The following is an 18,784-nucleotide window of genomic DNA, read 5'->3' as shown; positions in this document are numbered from 1 at the left end:
GCAATGAATATGCTTACTTATTTTTATAACAGAAATGACATCATTCTGATCAGTTTTTAGTTATTTATTCTAATGGATAAAAAGCAAACAGAATAACATGTAGTAAAATGTAATAAAATGCTTTTGATTGACACACATGTAACCACACTGCATAGTAAGTCATACTTCATTTCATTCCTGTATGAACTAAAAAACCATGTGTGAGTGTGTGTGTGTGTGTGTGTGTGTGTGTGTGTGTGTGTAGGGAGACTGGTTTAAAACAACAACAAAGTCTTTTATTGAAAATAAAGAATTTAAAATCTTCTGAACATGAAGAAAATTAATTAAATCACACAAAGGTAATGAAGATGGTTGAAATGCATATTGAAATAAACCTGTAGAAATATATTTAAAAGAGAGCCATACAAGATAGTAGGAAGCCTATAAGTCCTTTCAGGAAAGATTGTCTCATGTGAGAGAGCTAAAAGACCATGTATAAAAGACCATGCGTCTTTAAAAGTATTCCTTTTGATTTATAAAAGTCAACAATTTATTGGATTCATGCAAATTAAAGCAGATTTGAGTGAGTTGTCTGTTATTAGGACCTGAGTATGCAGACTCTGCAAAATATTTTAAGTTGAATTCAGGGATATATGCTATACCTATGTTTCGTGTGGAGTTTGCTTGACAGAAATATGATTTAAATATGTTCCTAGTGCTATCAGGTTTATAAACTTTGCACTATGGAAAATGAGGTTGAATTTATTCCTGAGAATGAGATCTCTAAGTCAAGAGTATGAGGTAAGGTAGCGGAGAAAATGGGTGGACGAGGAGGTAGATAAAATCTTATGAAAGACATCTAGGCAGAAGCCAGATGCAAATGTAAGGTGCTGAGTAAGATACACAACTTATGCTAAGAAGATCAGTGAACAACACTATAGTGGATTTGTGCTCGCTGCAGGAATGTTTGATATCAAATCAACATTATTAATCCAAATGGAAAAATTGCAAAAATTTCTCTAGATAGATTTAGGGTTGATACATCTTTTTCATATGTGTTTCCTGTATTCCATTCCTGAGATAACCTATAAAAGCATCAAATGTGCAGATGAGTTGGCAGCTGATAGATGTGATTTGTATGCAGTGCTACTTCCTTTGGGATAAAACATAACTTTAGATAATCAACAATCTTGCCTACTTTGGTACATCCTGGAGAATATTTAGCAACTGGGTGGGATAAAAAAGCAACTTAATTATGGACAAAGTATGAAGTCATTCATTCGTGTGTGTGTGTGTGTGTGTGTGTGTGTGTGTGTGTGTGTGTGTGTGTGTTGGTACTAAGGATTGAACTCAAGGCCTTGTCCATTTGGTTGGCTTTTACACTCAAGATTCACTACCCTATTTGAAGCACATGTCTACTTCTGGATTTTGTACTAGTTCATTGGAAGTAAGAGTCTCTTGAGGAAAAAGCAAGATCCTGATCCTGAGAATTTAGGATTATAGATGTGAACCATGCATTAGTTGAAGAATACTTATTATTTGATAGTTCATCTAGAAGAATCTTACGCACTGTAGTTTTCTCCCTTGGGTCTATCAGCATTTTTTCCCATGTACTTTATCCCGGTAATGGCATTTCTAGATAAAGATCAACAACAGCTTCTCCATTTGATCTAGAGAGATAAAAAAAACCTTTCCATTTAAAAGTCAGAGCCAGTGAAAATGGGACCATGTACTTAGTACACTTGGATCAGTAAAGGTAGTGTGCCATGTACATTTAAGTACAATGAGCTCATTTCTGAGGTTCAGTTTCTGGGACCAACTTGGGACATGGCAAAGTCTTCATTTTTAAGGTTGTTCATATACTCAGGAGATTGGACCCTAACCAGTTATAATAAGTATCTTGTGAAACCTATAAACCAACTTCTTCATCTACAGGAATCCTAGCAATTAAGACAGGTGTGAAAGTCTCATCTCACATATACACTATAGCATGCACCAATTTGCCGGTTAGTTTTTATTTGAGTCTATTTGGGCTCCTATAACAAATATACCACCAAAGGGGTGAGCCATCGATGACAAACATTTATTACTCACAATTTTGCAGGCTGTGTTCCCAGATAGGGTATCTTGTGAGTGTCTGTTTGTTATCAACCCTCTGTCCAGCTCTGTCCTCACTTGGAGAAATGAATAAACAAACTCCCTTAAGAAATTGTCCTTGGGACATCATTCCTATTCATGAGGGGTCTTCCCTCATGATCTACAGGTTAATAGACTATTCTTGGACTCCATGTGAAAAGGTAAGATTTTTAAGTCTCTGTAACGGACTCATTTGCTGTGTTCTCAGGTTGCAGTGGTGAAGGTATGTTGTGGAACAAACTTTGAGGTGATAATTGCTGCCTAAACATTGCAAGCCAGTTTGTATAGCTACTGCCAAAACATTCAGATCTAGCTGCCACAGTCCCAGTGTTCCTGATTTCATGTAAGGATGCACTGATTCCCTACACAACAGGAAAGAGGAAGGCTTCTTCCACTACCGCAGAGCTAAGATAATTACAGAACTCATAGCTGTCATTTATATCAGCTACATAAAACCAGTAATAAATTCTGTTTCATTCTGAGCTATGAGATCATTGTAAAATGAATTGTGAAGATGACTTAAACTACATGCTTTCATTTAAGTATGTTTAATGCGTCTTTAAAATTTTTTTCCTATGGATATAGTAGCGTTATCCCCATAATTCTGATATTCAAATATCAATGTTATTACAAGTTAATGTTAACAAGGTAGTTTATGTGGTGATTATAATTGATTATCTATTGGTCTATTGAACTTCCTGCCTTGTGAGCCAGAATTGGAGAGCAAAGAAGGAAGATCCTTTTTGTACTTCTATTTTGTTAACATAATTCACAACTTCTTTAGGATGTTGAGTAGACTGAATAAAATTTAATATTCCCTCGATAATTTATTAGTTAGTGAATCCATGTCTTTTTTTTTTGCCAATCCTCGGGCTTGAACTCAGGGCCTGGGCACTGTCTCTGAACTTCTTTTGCCCCAGGATAGCATTCTACCACTTGAGCCACAGTGCTACTTCTGGCTTTTTCTGTTTATGTGGCACTGTGGAATCAATCCCAGGGCTTCATGCATGCTAGGCAAGCATTCTACCACCAAGCCACATTCGCAGCCCAATCCATGTATTACAACACTAAATACTATAATTGAGAATATAAAATTGGAATTATTCTGATGTTGTTGTGATTTTTTTCCTAAGAATTTATTTCTGATTTTCTTTTTATCTCCTTAAGTCTCTAAGGGCCTAGGTATCGATCTGAGGCTGAACTGGTTCTCACTTAAAGGTAACTTTCCCCTTCCTTAGAAGGCTAATAGAAAAGAGGATATTCTGGGAGAGAATAGTTAGTGTTATTTAAAACCTTTGAAAAATCTGATCTTTTATTTCATTCATGATTTTACAGCCTTTTTTTCTTTCTTTTGTCATAGTTGAAGAAGTCCAATAGCCAAAATTAAGCCTAAATACTACATAGTAACAAGAACAAACAAAAAAAGGAATAAGCAGTCATTTACCTAATTATTCTTTCTTTACTTATTTACCTTTGAGATTAGACATACAGGGTTGCAGCTACTTGGGGAAAGTACTCTTCACATCTTACCATCTACTTGCTCATTTTACTACATTTTCTTATTTTCTTCAGGGATCTCTAAGTTCCTAGGTTTGAACATAAAGCCTTGCACTGTCTAGGTGAAGTGGGGCTGCTATACCATTTTAGCCACACTACCAGCTTGTTAGAATAATGAAATAACCTGTTAAGCTCTGTCTCTTATGAGATGTTTCTGGATCCTTTATTCCCTCATTCTGAAATTCTCAGTAGAAAAAAAATAATGGACTAGTCTTTCATATGAAGGGCCACTGAAATAAGCTTGTAAATTTCTCATTTCCCAAAGTAATTAAATGTTCCAGCCTGTGGGAGAAGTGGACATCTTTAACTGAATAGGAGAAACTTGCAAGCATTGAGCTCTTAGCTCTTTCCTTAATCCGTAAATATATTACAAATTTAAGTAATTATAGACACATGCTAACATTCAAATAGAGTCTAATATGCAGCATTGTAGAAGCTGAAAACAAGGCCTGTTATTCTCTACTTCGAACACATTTGAAATATGACAATGGTCATTTTTTTTCAATTCCCAATATCTGGAGTCAATGAGAAAAGCTATTTTGAGATTACTTTTTAAATTCATGTCCTGTGGAACTGCTATTCACATTCACATTGGAGTGACTAACCAAAAAGATGGGCTCAAGGGAGACTTTTCTGTTCACTATTCTGCTAGAATTCATTACCAAACTTCTATCCGATGCAGAGAGAGATGGATTGGGACAGGAATGGCTCAGACTTACATTTAGGTAGACATTCAATACACTATGCTTGATTGAGGTGAAGCTCTTGTTCTAAGTCATTTGTCATTAGCTCACATATAAGATCAAAATGCTTTGATAGGAATGCCTTCCATCTTATTATCTAAGGAACTTTAGGATTTTTATATCTTAGTATTGATCTTCTAGTAGTAAACCTCACAAGGGAATTTTGTCCTAAGGCATTCAACTTTCCCTAAGTATTTGATTTGCTTAAAATAAGTAAAACTGGTGTTTGTTCATTGTCTCCTGAAAAAGGATGAGCAGTTAGAAAATTAAACTGAAAAATGTCAAAGATGTGGAGTAGCTTCACAAATTGCTTTGGTTCACAGTTTCAGAAGCGCCACTACCTGGTGGCTCCATTGTGTTTGGGCTTGTTTTCAGTCAGTGTCTCCTGACAGAAGGGACTGGCCAAACAAAGATGCTTCCTACATGGTGTCCAGGAAGCAGAAAGACCCAGAGGAGAATAGCCTAGAAATCAGATAGTCCCTTTATAAGGCATACTTCAAGTATGCTACTTCGGTCAACTAATTTCTACCGCCTAAACTCCCAGTCAGCTAGGACTGGCATGGATAACATGGATGAATCTATTCATGCAGTTAACACATTCACCACCTATTCACTTCTCAATAACGCCACGAGCTGCAGACCATGGCACAAACACAGGAGCTCTGTGGCAACAGTTCATATGCAGACCGATAGAGTCCTCAAAATGCATACTTGAAAATAAACATACGGGATTTTTGTTTGATCCTCACTTAGAGACATGTGTGGAATACTCTCTCCCTAGTTGGAGGGGCTGTTTTGTAAGATACTGGAATCTTTAAGCAGGTCAATGAGCTGGAGGAAGGAGGGCATGAGGCATCCCTCTGAAGATTGGATCTGGTCCCCATTCCCTCTCTGCTTCCTGCCCACAAGGTGAACAGCTCTTCCCTGCCACCATGATCTTTTGCCCAAGCAACCGTGGAGCGAACTTTCTGAGATCTCCAACCACGGTCATCTTTCCTGCACTAAGTTGTTCCTGTCTTGTTCTCAGCCACAGTGGCACAAAAATCATGCAAATTTCATACCACTAAATGCAAATTTCAAAGCTAAATCAAACTTCCCAATCTTCAGTGTTGAGAATAAAGCACCACAAAGCGATCCTCTCCTACTGCTGTGGTGGAGAATTTTTGTAATAAATATTTAGTTAAATGTCAGGCCTACTCATCTTTTCCAGCCACATAATATAACCTGTACCACAATCATTAGGATTTATTTTCTTCCTCTTTTTTCTTTTAACCTGAAGCAATCTCAAGATTTCATTTTTCAAATTTAGTATCTCAGCTGAGTTCTCTTCTTCTGATCACTCCAATTGAAAGTAGTTCAACATTTGATAACATTCTTTATAGTAACTAACAAGCTAATTGTCTATGCTGGACTGCTCAGAAAAGAGTTAGAGAGAGAAATTAAATAACCTTTTCTCTTATTTGATTTTCAAGCCGCTCAAGTGAATATTACTTGTTTGGGTTGGAACAAAAGAGAATCTAGATGGAAAGAAAAAGACAAAAAGAGGCAGAGGAAAGATTTTCACTTGTTGAAATGAAGAGAGAAGTCACCCAGGTAATTACAGACATAAACCATTTTGTTTATTTAACTTCATTATCTCAGTAGTTAGCTACATTGTGCAAGAATTATTTACAGATGGAGGACATTTAAAGTCAAAGATGACAGCATTCTACTTCTCATTTTTGAACAGACAACTTTACCAAGTAAAAATAAATCAATTAAACCAACCAAACAAAATACCTTCAGAGCATGAAACAGTGTAGAAAGTCTAAGCCCTGAAATCTTTATTCTCAAACTCAGAATCTGTAACATTAAACACATGAAATCAATAGACTAAAATTGAGTGTAAGAAAATTTCCTTAGAACTTGACGACGCTTTGGAGATGATCACAAAGGCTAAACAGCTATGTGCATCGTATCATATAAAATAGTTTTTTATCAAAACGAATCCAGGAAATGGGAACAAGAAGGTTTTATTTTCTTTGCTGCTGTTTTTGTTTTTCGTTTCCTTTTATCTTATTTGTTCATTTATCTGTCTTTGGAAGGGAGGGGCACCAAAATGGAGGGGCAAAGGGTGAGTAAATGCAGCCATGATGCTCACTAGACACTATGTTGAAAAATGAACTATGCAACTTGTGGGTGGGGACTGAAGGGAAAACTGGTAGAGAGCAAGGAAAGGGGTGACAATGTTCAAAAACAAATGTACTCTTTATCTGACAAGTAACTCTGATCTCTCTGTAGATCACCTTTACAAAAACAATCAGTTTTTAAAAATATTCATGACTCTGGATTTTAAGAATAGCAACAGTAATTTTAAGAATAATCAGAACTATGTTACACTGGCTTGTTACATCAAATGGAGCTGTATTTTTGTGTTTCTTGTAGTTCTGTGGATGCAGAAAATGATCAGTTAGCAACCACATCACATATATAAAAAAATTAGTGGGAGGATTTCAAGAACCATTATCATTTAATTAATTTATAAATTATAGTTATGAATAGCACTTTGGGGAAGGAAACAAAGAATAGAGAAGAGAGAAATTAAAGCAAAACAAAGTAATTGTTGTTCATATTTCTATATCAGGCAGAAATTGAGATTAAAACAAAAATAAAAAGAGTGGCAATATGAGGAAAAGGTTAAGAGCGACTTCTTCATTTACGCTCAGAGGAAAGATGAGCAAAGTAAATGGCTATTTCCAAATACCATGAAAATAAAATAACAAATAATGCCCAATTAATCTAAAATGCATGGTTCAGTTACTGTCTGGAGTTTTGTTTGTTGCTGCTGTTTTAATTTTTAAGCAAGTACATGTTATTTCGTATTAAGACGGAGTCCAAGCAATATATTTAAATAAAACTTTGCTTCATTCTTGAAAGAAATACTGTCCCTAAGTAAAATGAAGGATGGGGATATTCCGTAAGCAGCGCTCTTCATTCATTCCATCTCATAGTTACTTCTTCCCAAAAGTTAGCCCTCATCTAGGTGCTATGTATATAGCAATGAAAAGACTACTGCTCTTCTGTGGGAGGGAATTTGGACAAAGAGAGATTCAGAGGGAAGTCCACATAAAGAAGAAAGTTATCCGTTTTTCTTTCAAGCCAAAGATTTTAGTCTGAAAAGAAAATAGCGTTTGTGGCACTTGGAGCTCGAATGTCTCGTCTCTGGTACTTACTAGGTGGCCCTGGGGATATCATGCAGGTAAGTACTCTACCACTGAGCTACTACCCTAGCCCTACACTCTGGGGTTATGAAAAATAAATTTCTGTATTTTCCACTGCCCAGTCAATGGTAGTTTGCTATGACAACTCTCTTTTCTACAAAGAAAAGCAGTTTTCTACCTGGATGCAGCAATTAAGGAAAAGAATTGTACCAGTTCAATGTTGAATCCTCCAGGCAGTTTCTTTATTTGCAATTTTTGTGTTTCTCTTGATCTGTAAGAATGAGAGTTGAATGCAACAAGAGGTAAGCTGTGTCACTTAGTTGAATAGCCAGGCATAGCATGAATAGTCAGGAGCTCTATTGTCTTTGCTCCACTAGGTCATATTTGGTTAAGTGTTCAGTGAAGCTACTCTTTATTATAGATTGCACAGGCTTTGTGGTATCAACATATGGCAATGAGGGTCATGTGTGTGGAGCATCTTGAGGTCATTCTATGACCCTAACTATGGATGGAATCCCTTTGCTCTGTGGTAGTCATCCATGAAGACAAATCAGTACTATGGGTCCTCAAAATCTGAGCTATCTTTAGAAATGCAAGATTCAGCCATTTCTTTTTCAAAGCTTCTTAGCTACGTTTCCACAAATACTTTCTCCTTTTCAAAATCCTCTTAGCTACAAAACTGTATTTATTTTCACATTCTAGGGCAAGATTAGAAATGTTTACAAATGAGAGTGATCTCAAAGACAACATTTAAAAAGGGTGAAAAGACCCTTTGCTGTATCAGACTGTAAAGCCTTGCTGCATTTATTGAGTGAGGATTTTGATACTATATATGGTAGTGACTGCTTTTGGAGTCAGGTTTCCTTTTAACACAATTTCAAAGAATTTAACCTAAATCCAGTGAATTTTTGGCACAGTTCAAAAGAAAATATTAATTGTCCAGAAATGAGGCTACATTAAAAATTGACAGAACAATATTTTATCGTACAGAAGTGAACATTAGCTACCATTCCAGGAAAATGTCACTGATAGTCACATCATTTCAAGGAATAAAGGAATAGCCCTAACTCATAGTCACAATGACTATGAGTATGTGTGAGTCTGCAACCTTCATTATACCTCCATTCTCAAGTATTACGGTAAAGCAATGAATATTATTTTGTTAGAAATGATTTTTTTCTTGCATTTTTTTCACTTCAAATTAAGACATCACATTGATTTTTCTGATTTTTTTTTTTTTGCTTTAGAGGTTTACATTACCTACAACCTTGTTTCAGAAGTATTAAAACTGTTTGTAGGGCTGGGAAGGTGGCTCAGTGGTAGAGCGCTTGCCTTGCATGCTTGAGGCCCTGGGTTCAATTCCTCAGCACCACATAAGAAAAAAGAAAAAAAACGGAAGTGGTGCTGTGGCTCAAGTGGTAGAGCGCTTACCTTGAGCTGAAGAGCTGAGGAACAGCACCCAGAGTTCAGGCCCACTACTGGACCCCCCCCCCAAAAAAAACTTTTTGTGTAAAGTCATGCACTTCTGGAGTTTTGAGGTTAATTCAATCTATTTTTTTTTTAAATCTTTATGCATTTCCCAAAGCTTAGAACCCAAGGACAGATTCTACTCCTCTTTTAATATTTTTCAATTTAGAGTGACTGGAACGAAAGAAAACATTTATTAAATGTCTGGAGGAATGACAGTTTCTATTCAGGATAACAGCCATCTCAAGAACTTTTGAAGAATGGTAGAAGCTTCATCACTCCAGGCATGTATGTCTCAATATACTTTCATTAGCAAGCACACTTTATTTTTTCATTGTATCCATCTTAGACCTGAGTCTCAGAATAATTACTGGTTTCTATTTTGGTTGCTCAGACCTGTTTTCATTACCTGGCTAACTTCCATGACGTTTAGGGTTTTGATTTATTATTTAGTAGATTTGTAGAGCACTTTTCAATAGAGTAACCATTAAATATTGGATCATTTTGTCTTCATAGCAACTGATTCTCATTACATAAAAAGTCACTTAGAAACAAGGAGGCTAACTAGCTCACAGGGTATGGCATCCAGTATACTGGAAGACTAGATACAAATCCAGGCTGCCTGGGACTAGACTGTAAGCATCACTATTATACTGCCTGCCTTCCAAAGTTGATGCACAGAAATTGGGGAAGAAGGACTCACTGTAAAAAAAAACAGAAAAGGCAGAATTTGGCTGTGATGTTACTTTTTTTTTCATTTATATTAAATGTATCATCCTTTATCAGTTATGAATAATAATGCAAAGATGATATCGACTCAAATAAAGATTGATTTAATTGCTCATAATAAACAATTATGAGAAATTATACCTGTATTTAATATGTGTACATATACATTATTCTTCAAATTTTAAATATTTGACTAATAATGCATTAGAGGTTCTATGTTTCTATACCTTTTTAACATCAGGTTTTTTTGTTTTGGTTTTTTTTTTTTTTTTTGGTTGGTCATGGGGCTTGAACTCTGGCCTTGGACACTGTCCCTGCACTCTTCAGCTCAAGGCGAGTGTTCTACCGCTTGAGCCACAGCACATTTCCGGTTTTCTAGTGGTTTATTGGAGATAAGAGTCTCACAGACTTTCCTGCTTGGGCTGGCTTTGAACCACCATCCTCAGATCTCAGCCTCCTAAGTAGCTAGGATTACAGACGTGAGCCACCGGCCCTTGGCTTAACATCAGGTTTTTAAATTTTAGGTCCATTACCAAGATGATAGGCAAAATAGAACTCAATAAATCATTTTATTTCCAATTAGAATAATGTTAATTTGGCATATACGACTGTGGCTTCAGATGAAATAATAGTACAATACAGGAAAGTGTCTGGAAAGCTCTGGCAATGGTGAAATTTTGAATCAAATTCAAACTAGTAACAGAGATTGAGTGAAGACCCCTTCTGTTTTTAAAATACCTTTAAACCTTAATTGCTCAGTCATCTTTGAGCAAAATATAGTAATAACCTATAGGTAAGGTGATGTGTTTATAACTATGGGATCTCCACCAATGGTAAACCTCAGTCTTATATCGTCAGCAATACAAAGACAGAAATAAACCTAGGCCATTTGACAATACACCACTGATGAGCAAAATTCACTCCCTGTGTAGTTACCAAGTTTTCTTTTTTGGTCATTACATTTTCTCTCAAACCTGATGACCGTTATAGTGTATGTTATTTTTTTAGTAGCACGCTTCATCGCACTCACTTTTACAATGCCACGTGACATGAATTTAACCACTTAATACCTTAAGTCAAATTCTGTTAGGTTACAGCAACTGTTACAATAAGAGAAATGGAATTCACATGTATTATTTATTGCCTTTCTGAACTCCTTTGTTAACACATTCCATTTTGATATCCTTAGGTGATCAGAAAAGGGTTGGAAACACTGTCGCAAATGAAGTACCTCACTTCACCTAATTCCATAGAACACATTCTTTCTCTTAGCACAGGAGTTTCATGGGAGTTTAAACCGGCTAGGGGTCTAGCGGCAGGCAGAGGGAGTGGAATCTTTCTTGGAAGATGAGATGCAGGAACCTCGGATGTAGCTCATTTGTACCGGAGGTAATGGTGTGAGAGAGAGGTAATACGAGGGCTTTTGAGAGGTTCAATAAAGTGGAAAACATAGATGGAGAACTTACATATTTTTGCAAGTGCATGAGATTCGCAGTGGAAGGACTCTGCCTGGAAGGCGCGTGGGGCAGCTAATGTGCTTGCTTTGCATATGCACTTGGTGTTATTGGCTCACCTTCAACAGGTCGTGTGCTTTGGGTGGTTGGGGTGACGGATTTACTCTGCTCGTTCTGCCAGTCCTCCACGAGCAAGAGCACAGGCTGGTGAGACATCTGTGGAGGGTGAGGAGGGCAGCCGAGAGCTGTAGAACAGAATGGAGCCGATGGTGCTGTGCGCAAATTCCATTCGTCAGGGGGATAGCATCCCCGCTCCACTGACACGCTGGCCCCACGGGCCGGGGGCAAGAAGCAGGACACTCCCATGGGAACAGGTACCTTGGAGACACGAAGGCGTGGCTGCAGGAACGGGAAAACCACTCCCAATATTTCCACGGATTATTGGCAAGAGAAAAAAAGTACCCGAATATGAACCTATTCTAAAAGCACACAAACATGTGCAATCATGGATTTTAGCTTCTGAGTTTTATAAATCGCATTTGGATGTGAGCATGTGTCTTTTTGCCTGACACTGAATGGAGAACCTGTCGTCAAAGTAAACCATCAATGATAAAAATAAAAATAAAGGAAGAGAAGAAAGGAAAAATAACAGTCCACAAGCCCACTCTTTTCCACTAAAGCTTCAGGGGAGAGGAAGGAGGGCCGGGTCATTCCCTGGTGCTAAATGACACAGGGCCAACTTGGCTAGAGTTGGCCAGAGATCCTTGAACCTTGGGATCTCATGAGAGCTTATAAAGTTCTGTCAGCTCATCCATTTGGATGATTAGCAAAAGACATTATTTCCTTGCTCCATCTGTTTGCATTTTCCCTGATAATTGGGACTCTGAATAATGTACCTGAGTCCTTCAGCTCCGAGCTGTTACAATTTACCCCCATCTCTAGAGGAAGGCCACACACTCCTATGCTTAGGCTGCTTCTTTCTTTTGAGGGAGGGGCATGCACACAAAAAAAATGAGGTGACCATCCCAAACCAGAGACAGAAAAACCAGAGCACAGTAGTGGGAGATTTAATGAGGCCAGAATCACAGAGAACAGTTCACTTTGAATTCCCAGACATCTGTTTTGCAAATTCAGGGCTTAGTAACCACAAGATGAACATAAAGGCAAAGTGTACAGCTCCATATTTGATCAGCAATAAACTTTGAGATGCAGCCTGATAAGAGTGGGTTTTAAAAACTCCTTCATTAATGCTGAAAACTAATAGCAAAAGCAATTTCACCCAAAAAGAACAAAGGTAGATTTCAAGGCATACGGTAGAATCGCAGCAGTAACAAAAACAGCATCAGACTGCCATCTAAACAGCCATACAGAACAAAAGGAACAGAATATTGATCCCAGGAAGAAATTCATGCATTTTGACTAATTGCTAATGGGATACTAGATACCCATATACAGAAAGTTGAAACTTAAGCCTGATTTCTCACCTAGTCCAAAACTCAAAGAGGACCAAGGTCCTCAATGTAAGATCAGCAAATATGAAACTACTTAGAAGGAATTGTACGGGAAAATTCTCAAAGACTTTGGTACATGCAATGATTTTTTTAAAAATCGGATTTGATCCCCAAGCACAGGAAGCAAGAACAAAATTTCCTCATAGGCTTCTACATCAAACTCAGCTGCAAATTAGGGGGAAACCTACAGGATTTCAAGAGTAAATATTTGTATCATATACATCTGACAAGGGTTTGCTATTGGAAGGTAAAAACAACAAAGACCAAAAAACCCTAAGTAATTTAACCAAAATAATAAGGAAATGAGCTGAAAAAAAAACCACAGTAAGAAATATAAGTGGACAAGAAATACATCAAAATTGCTCAATATATTAACTGTTAGGGAGATATAATTCAAAACTACAATGAGAAATCATTCCACCAGAGTTAGGATGGCTCTGATGTAAACAAAACAAAAATAAAATATAAACCAATGCCACTGAGAATGTAGAGAGAACAAGAAATAGATTCTCCATATAATATGTTCCAGCTATCCCACTTTTGAATAGACAAAGAAATGAAGGCTACTTGCATGCTATTTTTATTTTATAGTTTTTGAGGTGAGCCTCAATGGATGAGTGGATAAAGAAAATGTGGTTTATTTACACTGCAGTGTTATCATTTTCAGCAAAAATGGAAGGAACTTGAAGACAAAATGTTAATTGAAATTAGCCAACTATGGAATGACATGTACAACATATTTTTCTCTCCTATGTGGAAGTTAAAAAATATATGCTAAGAAGTAGATTGGTATACAGAATAATGTGACAGGTCTACCTTGCAGACAAGTATTGAGGTATCATTGAGACTCATTGATATGGCCCATTATCTGAGTGCTAGTGGCTCATGCCTGTAAGCCTAGCCATTCTGGAGGCTGAGATCTAAGAATTATGGTTGGAAGCCAGCCAGTTCACCAGGAGAAAGCCAGAGGGAGGTATGGTTCAAGCTGAAGAACATCACCCTTGAACAAAAAAGCTAAGGGACAACACCCAGGCCCTGAGTTCAAGACCCAGCACCCATGCGCGCTCGCGCACACACACACACACACACACACACACACAGAGTTTAAGTGAATCAATATTTTCTAAAGTTCCTGTTAAAAAATCAAATTTACTGTAGCAAAAAATATCATCTAGCAGTACCCTTATGGATATAAATGATCAATTTCTCCAGGCAAAGGGTATGCTACTGCTTGGCTCAGTATGGTACCTGGTGCAATTCAATGCACAATGGTACACTCAATTAAGCCCAAAGCACCAGATGACTAAGAGTGCTTCAAACTAGCACGAACAGAATGAATAGAAGCGGGGGAGAATGCACGTTTGCATTTTAGAAATGAGTGTTAAATTACTTTTTCATCTCTTAGTCCCTTCTCCCATCTCTTTTCACTTGAAGCTGTGAGTTGAATCTCAACGGGAGAATGGCAGAAAATCTGCCTAAGCATACGGCTTTCAGTGGCTCCATTGAGGGACTATGAGGTGTCTGCATAGACGATGCCTGATTAATTCCATTTCTTCCAGGCAATCACTGAATTTTCTAAGGAGTGCTCTAATGTATTATCAATACAGATACATTCAAAAGTAAGTTAGTAGCAATTAACATTTGCCACTAGTTTCGATGACATTTAAAAGATTTCACTGTTAATAAATCATGAGAGGAAAACTAAATTCACTCTAGAGAAGCTACATGAGTTTATAGACAATTCATCCCACTGAAGTTGTGTTTTTTTTTTCTTTTTACTTCTTCAAAGGCCTACAAAGTGACAGAATCGGGGTAATAACTTAGATTTTCAGATATCTTGTCAAATGCTTCATCCTGTTTTTCTAATTCCTGTGGCAAAAAGAATGCTGTTACTATTTACTTCAAAAATAAAGAACATCTTTCATTATAAAAACATCCTCTTAAACATTGCTTTCATGTTGCAATTAAGGTGATAGAAATCAGAAACATTTCAGTATGGCAAAGCAACATTTTTCTGTTTATAAAAGAAGTAAAATCAAACACGACAAATACATTACAAAGATCATTTTGAATATTATCTATATCACATTTAACAAAGTTAGCTTAACCGAAGGCACATCTAATCTTCAGATTTGCATTTTGAACTGCACTTTTTGAAATCAACTATTATAGAATAAATCACTCTTCCCATGAATGAAGGAAAGAAAGTAAAGAGACATTTATTAAATGTTTTATGAAATATAGCAAATTGTTCACTAATGATTTGGATTATTTTCCTGAATATCATTTTATGTGTGTGAAATACGTATATACACATATGTTCACCGAGTGAACACTTGGAATGTGAGACACAATTGGTCATCACCTAACCTTCTCTCCACCTTAGTGACAAAGTAGATAGGAAAGACTTCAAGAACTTAGGCAACAGTAAAACACTTCCACAATCAAGGCATTTTTAGTAGTTATCATGGCCTTCAATAAGTTACTACATTAAAAATTGCTAACTATGATTAATAAATTTCAACATATGCCAAAATAAAATTAAATTAAATGAAAATTGGTGTAATTTAACCAACCTCACTGACTCATTAATATCTAACACTTGTGTCCATTGATTTTTGTAAGTGAGCTGGCCCAAGCTAGTTCTAGTATGCCACTGATCATCAAATCAAAGATGATTTCTTTGTTGCTTTGTATGTCCCTCCCTCACTGTATAACCCCTGCTTTCACTGTATTTGATTTTGGTATAATTTGTGGAGGAGAAGGGAAAAAACAAATCGTTTAAATAGAGATACAGGTGGATCCATTGCAACAATGAGATGTACAAGTCATTATGTCGAAAAACGAACTTTACAATTTTGGTGGGGGGGGGGCGGATTGGGTGGAGGGGGTGGGGAGGGGATGGGAAGAGATGGGAAGGAGAAAAAAAGGAGGAGGCTACAACGCTTGATAAGAAAAGTACTCATTATCTTGCCCATGTAATTGTAACCCCTCTGTACAGTATTTTCACAATTAAAAAAAAATAAAATGGACTGTATGGTACAAAAAAAATCAAAGAGTGAACCTTGTTTGAGGATATCCAGTGTGATGCATCTTAGTTTTTAATTTATTTGTGAAGAGGTGTGTGTGTGTGTGTGTGTGTGTGTGTGTGTGTGAAAGAGAGAGAGAAAGAGAGAGACAGAGACAGAGACAGACAGACACAGAGAATCTGGTACAAGTGGCAGTGTAAATTACAAGAATAGAATTTCTTTTTTTATACATAGCATGACCTTTCTGAAAATATAGTCCCTTTCTGAAGTCAGGTGGATTTCCATTGCACCACAAATTAAGGCATTTTAAATGTTAAAATGCATTGAAACAAATTAATGCATGTAAATCTATGTGAATGAATTTCATGTTGCTCATGCTTGGTTCCTATGGAAATTTCCAACCCTGTTTACTCCAGGTGAACATTTACAAGGATTCGATCTAACATATTTTCCTGTGAAATGACTTTTTAACTAAGTAAAACACACTATACACACGCTGCCATGTTAGAATGGGTAAGACAACCTGACTGTGTTCAGGAGTAAGCCTCCTTCCATATTTCATAGACAGTCATTTCCTTTACTTGGTATTAATGTCAATTTATTTCATGATTTACACATTTTTTCCAGATTACATTTTGAAGTAACTATTCTATGGTGAACACAAACATTTACTCTATGGGATAGAATTTGGTTTATGTGGTTAAAAATCTGTACTTGGTAATCTGGACGTGTGTAGGAGACTCATCACAAGTAGCTAGTACAAACGCAGGAATGATGAAAATAGGCCCATCAGCAAAAACAATAACATTCTGCTCATATCAGGACTCGGGTACTGGTGCAGAGAGAGGAATGTTTTTCAAGGGTATAGAGATATCCTTGACATGAGGGCCCACATTCTGGTGGCTTGTTCACTGGGGTTCAGTTCAGAGTCAGTGAGGAAATCTGATTATATGTAGAGTCATTGTTAAAAGTAGAAAATAGGGAAGTCTCACCCATAGAGTCAGGATTCTAAATAGACAACCATCATGCCACCTTGAAAAGTGGTGGCAGATAGAATGCACCTGTGTGATCCTTTTATGACCCTGTCTAATTTCACTCACTGGATCATGGGTTATTACCTGGGAATGAGGTCATGGTGTACTAAACAATAAAAATCAAACCTCATGGCATGACCTACATTGTCACAAAGCAAACCAGAATCTTTCCTGACATATGATGTGTGTCGGGAAGTTGATTTCCAACATTAAAGATACTTTGGGTCTTGGAAGTTGACTCTGATACAGGGCTAATGCAGTGGGGGACAAAAGAAAAGCAAAGGAGAAAATAGTGGTAGTCTCACCCACTGGTGTAATGGAAGTTTTCAAGAGGTGAGAGAGAGAGAGACAGAGAGACAGAGAAACAGAGAGAGAGAGGTGAGAGAGAGACAGAGACACAGAGACAGAGAGACACAGAGAGACAGAGAGACAGAGAGACAGAGGTGAGAGAGAGAAACAGAGACACAGAGACAGAGACACAGAGACACGGAGAGACAGAGAGACAGACAGAGAGAGACAGAGAGACAGAGATCCCTCTCCCTCTTGAAGTGTGAGTTACCTAATGGAAACTAGATAAATGATCCAGCAGAGACTACATTTTCAGTGTCCTTACAAATAGTTCCTCTTTTCTGGAAAGGATTTGATTAATTTGATCCAAGCAAAGAGAGATTATATATTATCTGTTTATCATGGCCTTATTTCCACATCCCACATGCAGATTATAAAATCCATGCATTTACAAACTGATGGACAAGACTCTGTCATTTGATCCATGTCTTCAGTCTTCAGTCCTGTTTGCTTTATGCTTTTTATCAAACAGAGTCTTGTTTTGTTTTTGTCTGTTTGGTTAGTCTGGACGGGTTGGGGAACTAAATCCTCCTACCTATGTATCTTATGTGGTTGATTACAGGCATGAGTCACCATGGCAGAACTATCTTGACCCCAGCATAAGAACTACACATATATTCACATTCTCATTTCCTCCTCTTCCTATCTCCTCCCCCCTCCCCCCCTCCTCCCCCTCCTCCCCCTCCTCCCCGTCCTCTTCTTCTCCTTCCTTTTTTTTTAAATTATGAAACGTGGTGAGTAATCTGCATGCTTTCCAAAACAGAGTAATTAAAAAAACAAAACAAAAAAAAGTAAAATTACATGAATAGCCAGTAGGTGGCGCGTGTGCTATATGGTGCCTAGCTCACCTTGCTAAGGTAGAACTGTTTAATCTTGTACATCAAGAGATCACATCAGATTATTTTGAAGCCAAGCGGAGGTCTGAAATCGATTTTAGAAACCAGACAGGTATTGCTAATTATTGGAGAGTAACTGACTTTTGTGAGTTAGATGCCTTTCCCAAACTCTAAGCAGCATAAAGGCCTGTTGCTTGGATTGTGATGTGTTCTAAAACAACTTCTAGCAAGACCAGAACATTTGGAGTTAAAAGCTCTATCGGGGCTACAGTTTCTTTCCTATAATTCCCCTACTTACCTAGGACTGTTAATCAGCCAAACAGACCAAGATCCGCTTTCCTTCACACTGTATTGGTCTTTGTTCTCTCTTTATGCTTCTCTTCAGGGAAGCACCACGTTTAAAGCACTAGACAGAGAGGAGTAATAATTTCATGTTGGGGGTCTAGGGTCAGCGAAAATTACTTTGTACAGTGAAACTCCTGTTTGAGGAAACTTCTAGATGAACTCCCTTGGAGGGTAGGGGGACCAATTGAACAAAAGTTTAGGAGGCATTTTCAGAGTATCATTTTCTTTTTTCTTTTTTAAAATATTTTTATTGCAAAAATACTGTACAGAGGGGTTACAGTTACATAGTAAGGCAATGAGTACATTTCTTATTGAGTAGTGTTACCCCCTCCTTTGTTTTTCCCCTACCATCCTTTCCTTCCCCAACTCTCCCCTCCCCCCAAGTTGTAATGTTTGTTTTTAACACAGTGTCTTGC

Source organism: Dipodomys spectabilis, unplaced genomic scaffold (assembly GCF_019054845.1).
Source record: "Dipodomys spectabilis isolate Male_0828 unplaced genomic scaffold, ASM1905484v1 ptg000034l, whole genome shotgun sequence".
NCBI lineage: Eukaryota > Metazoa > Chordata > Mammalia > Rodentia > Heteromyidae > Dipodomys > Dipodomys spectabilis.
The sequence above is the reverse complement of the archived record's forward strand: the minus strand, read 5'-3'. Positions refer to the sequence as shown.